This window comes from Rhinolophus sinicus, chromosome 16, assembly GCF_057876585.1.
Source record: "Rhinolophus sinicus isolate RSI-liver-muscle chromosome 16, RSI-T2T, whole genome shotgun sequence".
Classification (NCBI taxonomy): Eukaryota; Metazoa; Chordata; class Mammalia; order Chiroptera; family Rhinolophidae; genus Rhinolophus; species Rhinolophus sinicus.
This window is the reverse complement of record NC_142516.1, coordinates 21,973,628-21,981,811: the sequence shown is the minus strand read 5'-3', so window position 1 is coordinate 21,981,811 and position 8,184 is coordinate 21,973,628.

Sequence of the window (8,184 nt, the reverse complement as noted above, 5' to 3'; positions counted from 1 at the left end):
ATATATTTAACTAGCTTTCATTACTAGAGCTATGAGAGAACAAAAGATCTCAGCTTCAATGTATTAGGTTGGTGCAAAAGTAATCGCAGTTAAAAAGGTTAAAAATAATTGCAAAAAACTGCAATTACTTTTGCACCAAGCTAATAATAGTTTTTAAATATCATTTCACAATTATTCAAATATTGCTTCATGAATACAAAATTTATAAAGTATAATTTTTAAAGTAGCCTGTAATATTTCTGATAAATGAATTTTAGACAAATTGGAATGAGTTAATCATACTGATTAAAGACAACTCTGTCTATATTGCCCTGGTTTTCTTATATAAGATTAATCCTAAAACAATATTCTAGTTTATGATCAAAACTTTTGAAGATTTAAACTTTCTAAATTTTGTGTATTGGTTTTATGGGATAAGGAAAAGATCATTGTTGGAACAAAATATAAAATTGTGTTTAAGTGAAATCATAAAACAGATGTCTTTTAAAGGGTTTTAATCTTGTAAAATTCTTTAACAATACTACAAATCATGAGGACTTAATTATGTTTGAGCTAAAACCATAATTTCCAAATAATTAAAATGCTAAGACTTTAGAAACTGTTGAGTTACTTGATATATATTATTTGGATACCCAGTTTCTAAGCTAAAAAAAATTACATATAGGTTTAATATATCCTTATTCATACACATTATGCAAGGACTATAGATTAACAGAATGTATAAATATCTTTGGATAATGTGTTTATTCTGCCTCCTATAAAGGTAAAAGGTAATCTAAAACACATACTACTAAAATTTAGTTCGACAGTTCTTGGTTTCTTGCCTTTTAGTTTTCCCTGTGCTGGAGAAATCAAAAATTGGTTACTTTGGCTAAATGTGGTAATTAATAAAAATGATTAAGATTATACTTAGTATAATAATTACAGAAAAATATGATGTGTATATAAAATAATGAATATAGCTTGTCTGTTAAGGAATTATTCATTTATTAAATGAAAATTCCATGTAATATATACATTTGTTTTAATATGCTAAGATAAATTATATCTTAAAACTAAAATTGTATTATACGTGCATTATGTATTTATGTAGTCTACAAAAACATATAAAAGTATATTAAATTTATTTTAATTCTATAAACGACAGAAAGACACATTCAAGGGTATATTCCATGTTAATGGAGTTATTCACAGAAAAAGGCTTACAAATCGTTTACTGCTAATTGTAATATAGATGATACACAAAAAAGTAAAATTAGGGTTTTCTTTCATAAAATGACCAGAGTTTTCTTTTGAATCACCAAAATACTCTGTTAACTTGTCCTTCTGTTGGTCTCTTAAATAATAATGCAAGTTTCCTTATTTTTCCCAAGTTACTAGATCAGACATCAGAGAAGACTGTGGACCTTCCCCCAGGTACTGTTAATAGGAAACCCATGCCTCCTGGATCAAGAGACATGAGCAACACGAAATCACTACAAGGCTGTCCTGAGATCTCAAACAGAGGAACCATTCCAAAACAGTTAACTGCAGGAAATGGCACCTTTCACCCAAGACCATCAGAACCACACTGGTGACTGCAAGGAATGTCACCTTTCCCCAAGACAAGACCACCAGAGCCAGATTGCTGTGCTTTAATCTCATGTGTTTTTCTCTTTGTCTTTGTTCTTTACTCAATGTAAAATTAAGGTTTAAGTTGTTGACATTTCTTATCTATTAACTATGATACCGCTAAGGTCTTTATCCTTCATACTTACTGAGTCATTCCTCTGTATGAGTTCAACGCCAGGCTGCAATTTGCTCATGATTTGGCCACAGCACGCAATTACACTGTCTGTTGGGTTTGTACTTACTTTCCTTTGGGTGTCACCCAACTTCCTTTGCTAGCAATTTCATGGAATTAATCAGCTGATTTCCTGGGTGAGAAGACTCAACCAAGAAGTGATCTGGGAATGAAAAATAGTACCATAGCCCAGACAATCAGAACTTGAAACCCCCCTGTCGTGTCACATATAAAAAGGAAGGTTTTTGTCCTAAACAAAATGTTCGGAAACCTTTTGAAATGTAGCTTTTCCAACCAAATTTTCACAAAAGGAAAGCCATTGACAGGGTGAAAGGAAAGGGGTTATGCGGAGGTGCTTTAAGAAAACAGGATACAATGAGAGGAAGGGAGACAGTAAGAGTTCAGTAAGGAAAGACGGGCCCCATGGGTTACTCGGGCAAAGAGGCAACAGAGGTAAACATGCGTCTGGAGAGTTCACAGGGAAGATGGAAGCCAGTTATACAAAGTCCACAGATGGTCTAGAAGTTGGGCCTCTGGAGAATCCAGTAAGGATGTGGAAACCAGAGGTACAGGGGCTAAGAGAGGGTCTTCTGAGGGTCCGTGAGATGCTGAAAGCAGAGATTGAGCTGACCCCCTCAGAGGAACGGTAGGAGCCCGGGGACTCTGAGGCAGCAGCATCTTCTAGATGCTCCCCAAACAGCAGATGTCAGCTTCCACAGCCACTATGCCACACAACGCACCGTGGGGATCTTGACAAAATGGTTGCCGCCAACTGCCTGTAACAGGGAGCTTGTCCAAGTGACTGCAGAAGACAAGAGGAATGAGCTAAAATCAAGAATGCTGGATGGGGCCTGGCAGAGCAGGAAACTCACTGTGTTCTCCCACATCCCAGACTTCACACTGCTTCTCTTATTCCTCATACCAAGGTTTTCTTTCACATTCCCTGTCCTGTAGGCTTCCCCTCCAGTGTCAACCCCAGGTTGCAGTGGGCCCTGAAACTGCATAAATCATCCTAGGAAGAGAGATACAGGAAAGAGGGGAGAGAGACTAATCTCCTGTTCCCTGGGAAAGCTTGTCCTGTGCTCTATTGGACTGTTTCAGTCAATCTCTCCAACCTGGGAATCCACGAGCCTGGGTTACTTCTGGTGAAGAGAAGAGCAAAGTGGTATTTCAGGAGCCTGAGTGGAACGATCGTTTGGGGGAGACTAAGACTCTGAAAGCACCAAAATTAGTTTACAAAATAGTCCATAGTCCAAGGCTTTTCACAGACATTATCTCATGTGATCCTCACAACAACCCGCTGAGGTATGGAGGCCAGGCGTTGCCTCAGAGGACGAAGCTGAGCTTTAGGGAAGTTAAACTGCCACCCGTGGGTGAGACCGGTCGCCCAGCCTCATCACTCTTTTATTTGGATGGATGGACACCAGGGGGAATCCGTATCCTTCCCGTGAGCCTCCCCTCTGAGAGCTCTGTGTTCTAACAGGGACTTGCTCTAGGAATTGACCTCCTCAGAGACTATGGACCCGGGCCCTCATGGAAACGTGAGGTTAAGGTTCAATGTTGGGGAGCCCAGCACTGACTAGACAAAACCTTACCTTTTAATACTGCACCTTTGTCCCCCCCTCCCTTTTTTTTTAATTCTGAACTGATCTTAAGAGACTACAGTGAGTGGCTAGGACTGAATTTTCACTCTCCTCTCTGTAGGGAAGCTGCAGACATTCATTATTCATGGGTAATCTGATTTTCTATATTGAATTAATAGAGCTCTGTGATCCATCCCTGTTATTTAAAGTGGATAAAAATGTTGTCCAGTTTTCCTTCTTTGCAAAATTCAAGGAGAGTTTTCTGTATGTCATGCTCAATTGATTTTTTCGGTCCGTGTCCTCTGCAGGTGAAGGGCAGATTCCGAGAACAGAGGGCACACGTGCCGTCCTTCACACAGGACTTGCCCCAGGTGACAGAGCTCAGGCTTAGCATCGGAGTCAAGGCTTTCAGAGGCTCAGAGCATTGTTCTCCACGTCAGCCCTGACACAAAGGGGTATGAGACACCTTGGTTAGACACCTGAGCTGAGACTGTGTTTAATGAATACGAGTTGAGGAACTCTGTCCTCCTACAGGTGTTCTGAACTCTCCTAAGAATCCAGTCCATGGCCCATGATGCACTGTGATCAGGGTTTTACCATGGAGCCCTCTATCTACCAAACCCAGACAGAAGGTCTGTGTGCTTCAAATATAAACCCTATATCCCACTCCTACCCTTGCCTTGTTCTCCTCGATGACATTCTCATCTTTCCTGAGAGTTTCCATCTCAAGTGGCTCTCTGTGTCAATTGATTTAGAAAAGCACAAAGAAGAAAAGATTAATGGCTGCTGGGGGCTGGCCCTAGGGTTCCTTTGCCAAATTAATGTGTCTCTTTTTCCCAAATGCTGGTAAATTTTTATTCTTCTGTAAACAGTAGAGGAACAGAAATAGGAACCCCACGCTACATAGAAAGTATAAAATGGAACTCATGCCCCAAGATGCGCTCAGATGCATCTGAAAGCAGAGTTTCTCGGAAGTGCACACCAGCCTCAGACAGCTGAGCACTGAGAATGCACACTGTAGACAAGAGTTCTCAGGCCCCCTCACGGAGCTATGGAGCAAGGACAGTGTTCTTGAGGATGGAGAAGGCCCTTGAAGAGGAGGGTGAACCCACAATCCCTCCTTACAGCATCTAGCCAAATAGAACCCTCCATGCGTCCTCGGGCCTTCTAGATCCTTCCATCCTTCTCTGGGCCTTTGTATCTTCCAATTCTATCCTTTCTTCATCTCATAGATACTCTATTATCATAAACAAATAGTGCTATTTTCTAGTCATTCCTCCTACAACCCAGAGTTGTCCGTTACCCCCTTGGTCACTTCAGCTTTGATCCTACCAATTATATAACCTTTGAAAATGAAGTTCTTCCAGGAATTTTTGCTAATTCCTGGAGATTTATATTCGCAGGATTTCCTTTTCTCAACTCCAGCTTCTCACCTTGCATCAACCCAAACATCGGACACAATCCCGCCTTTATATTCGCCCAAAAGAGTATACTTGCACATAAAAGCATTAGTGCACAATGTAGCCTTTACAAGAGATAATGTGAGGATGACAAAGAGGGCCAGGGACAGACCTCACCCCTGACAACTTTAAAGTCCCCAACTGCTGAATTAATAAGCACTGAATTATTTCCTTACCTGAAATGGTCTTGGCCCAGGGCTCCCAATCCTTTCCCACCCATATGATGAGACTTTGTCAAAACTGGCAGCAAAACAATCTTTCAAGATGAGGCATAGATTCTCAGTTAACATTGCTGCTGGGATATTGTTGCTTTTAGGTCCTTTCACTGAACAGAGAAAGTGAAAAAAAAAAAAAAAATTAAACCATGACTTCATATTAGTATGTACAATTCAAATTTAACACAGGGTTTTTAACTTTGATTTTTGTATGTAAATCATTTTTCTCACAATGCAAATTCTGGATCTTAATAACATTAACATTCTTATTTTATCTTAATATATAAAGTACTTTCAAAATTATAATGCAAACATTACTCCTAATAATAAAACGACTGAGTGAGGTCTGAAATTATTTGCAATTCTTTTTTCCTTAGAATATACCCCACCAAGAATGTATACCAGAATAATATGTTCCAAAGTCGCTTGCAATAATTCTTTTCTCTGGTGTAACCAATTTGATAAAGAGTTAAGGTTATTAGTTACAATTTATTTTCAAGTTTAGGGTTAACTTTATTTTCCCTGTTGACTTTAATTTTCAAAAAATATAAAACATTTTTAAAAGTCAAAAGTAAATAAACTTAAAGAAGTCTCACTTCCAACCCTTTTGTTTGAGTCATAAACGAAAACATCATGGGGATGATGATGACCTAGTTTTTATTTCTTCTCTCAAGATGTAGAAGGAATGTGAAGAGCAGAAACATTGTAGAAAGAGACTATGGTTCGAATCCCCTTGTTGTTTGAACTTGGGCATTTCCTAGACTTTTTTATTCACATGAAAATGAGAATAATACCCATCTCGTAAAAATGTTCTAAGGATTAAATGAGATAACATATGTGAAATGCCTGGTCTATACTTTGTAGTCAAAATTCAAGAGCTACTCAGTATATTTTATCTTCAGAGATTAATGGGGACTTTGAAATTTTAGACCAATTTGTCTAAATTTTAGACCAATGCCCAATTTTGGTGTGATATAGAAATAATAACAACGTATGATAATAGTTTGGAACAGAGCTCAGAAGATATAAACAGAAACATATGTGAAGAGATATAAAAGTAACTATTTTAACTATTAGAACCAAGAAATAAAAGACTTGTTTGGATGGCAGTAGTCAGGTAGACTACCAAGAAAAGACATTAAAAGGAAGGAAACTCAAAAGAGGCATGTTATGGACCAACTGTTTGCCCCCCGCCCCAATTCAAAACTCTAGCCCTCTATATGATAGAATTAGGAGGTGGGGCCTCTAGGAGGTAATTAGGATGAGATGAAGTCATGAGGGTGGGGCCCTCATGAATGGGATTAGGGCCCATGAAAAACTCTAAAAGATTATTATCTTGGAGTGGGGAAAGCATTTCTATGTTTTAAAAATATGTTAGTATTACAGTAGAGCATATTTTTATAATAAGTTCAAACAACACAAATGTAGAAATCCCACAGCATAAGCACTGTGCCCACGCCTCTACACTCCCACTCCCTGGAGGGAGGCAAACACAGTTAACAATTTGGTATTTTAAAGCAGAAGGTGAAACGCAGAAATCTTAAAAGGAAAACACTGATTCATAGGACAATATAAACATTTAATACTTCTGTATTAAAATCAAAGGTAAAAAGGTCGAAAACAAATGAGAAACTGGGGAACATTGGAATTCAAATGATAAGAAACTAATAATGTTGTTATGCAACATTCTTAATGTACAGGACGGTTAATGCACAGGAGTTCACACAGAATTATATATGAAAAGCTGTTTAAATCATTCATGAAACATAATTTTAAACACCAATGATGGATGGTATCTTTTTCCCCTTATCGGAATGACAAAGAAAATGAGAATTTAAACCAACATAGTATTTTTTACCCCTATAAAAATAATACTGGGACCAGCATATATTTCTATTGCTATGTTAAACAATACTGAGAACAAGCAAAGTTAATTTAGCTATTTGTTCCAGGAAATGCTTTACTCCTGGAAGAATAATGCAAAACAACTAAATTTATTCATCAAACTAACAATTGCTCATCAAGGCTTGCTTCAAAATCTTGGCTTTGTTGTGCCCACCAATCCAAAGCTATTATGTTATTAACTCTAAACAATCCTAGTCCATTTCCCACCTTGCAATACCTCCTTAAAATCATCTAGCTAAATTCGTTCCTTCCTCGGATACTTTCTTTCAGGCCTAGAGGTATTAGCTGCACCCTACATTTGCTATTCCTATATTCTTTTAAATTCTCTTTTATTCTTTTTATTTGTTAATCCCCTTTTTGCTAGTTAACAATTCTTTACAATAAATTTGTTCAAATGACTAGCGTGGTCTAAGCGCCTGACTGGACTCTGACTGATGGACCTCTTAACCACGCATGTGAGGGCATGTATTCATTTGCTATGTTGCCCTAACAAATTATCACCAATGCAGTGACTTAAAACAACACATATAGATTCTCTTACAAGTCTGCAGGTCAGGAGTCCAGTACAGGTCTCACTAGCTAACCAAGGTGTCTGCAGGCTGCATTCCTCTCTGGAGTTTCGGCAAGAATCTGTTTCCTGTTCACTGGGTTGTTGGTAGAATTCGGTTCCTTGTGGCTGTAGTACTGACATCTCTATTTCCTTAGTGTCTATCAACTGAGAACCATTCCCAGCTTCTAGAAGCTACCACATACTTTGGTTTGTAACCCCCTTCCTCCACCTTCAAAGCCAGCAATGGATTATTGAGCCCTTCTCTCCTCTTTCTTCTTCCATCTTATCTCTCTGATCCAACCAGGAAGCTCCATTTTAATGACTGTGATTAGACTGGCCCCACCCAGATAATCCAGGATAATCTCCCCAACTCTTAATCACATCTGTAAATCCCTTTTGCCATGTAAGGTAACATTTATAGATTCCTGGAATTAGGATGTGGACATCTTTGGAGGGACCATCATTCCGCCTACTACAAGGTCTATTTCCCCAAACCTTCAAAAATATTAGTTATTAATTGTTGACTCATCTTCTTAAAAGACCACGAGAAAAACCTGTTGAGCAAGTGAAGTTACATTATTAAACACAGTGCAGCAGAGGATCAACAAATTTAATATATTATTAGCACATCCAAAATTGAATTTATCTCCCCATCTCAAAACCAACTTTTCTTCTAGTGTTTCCTACC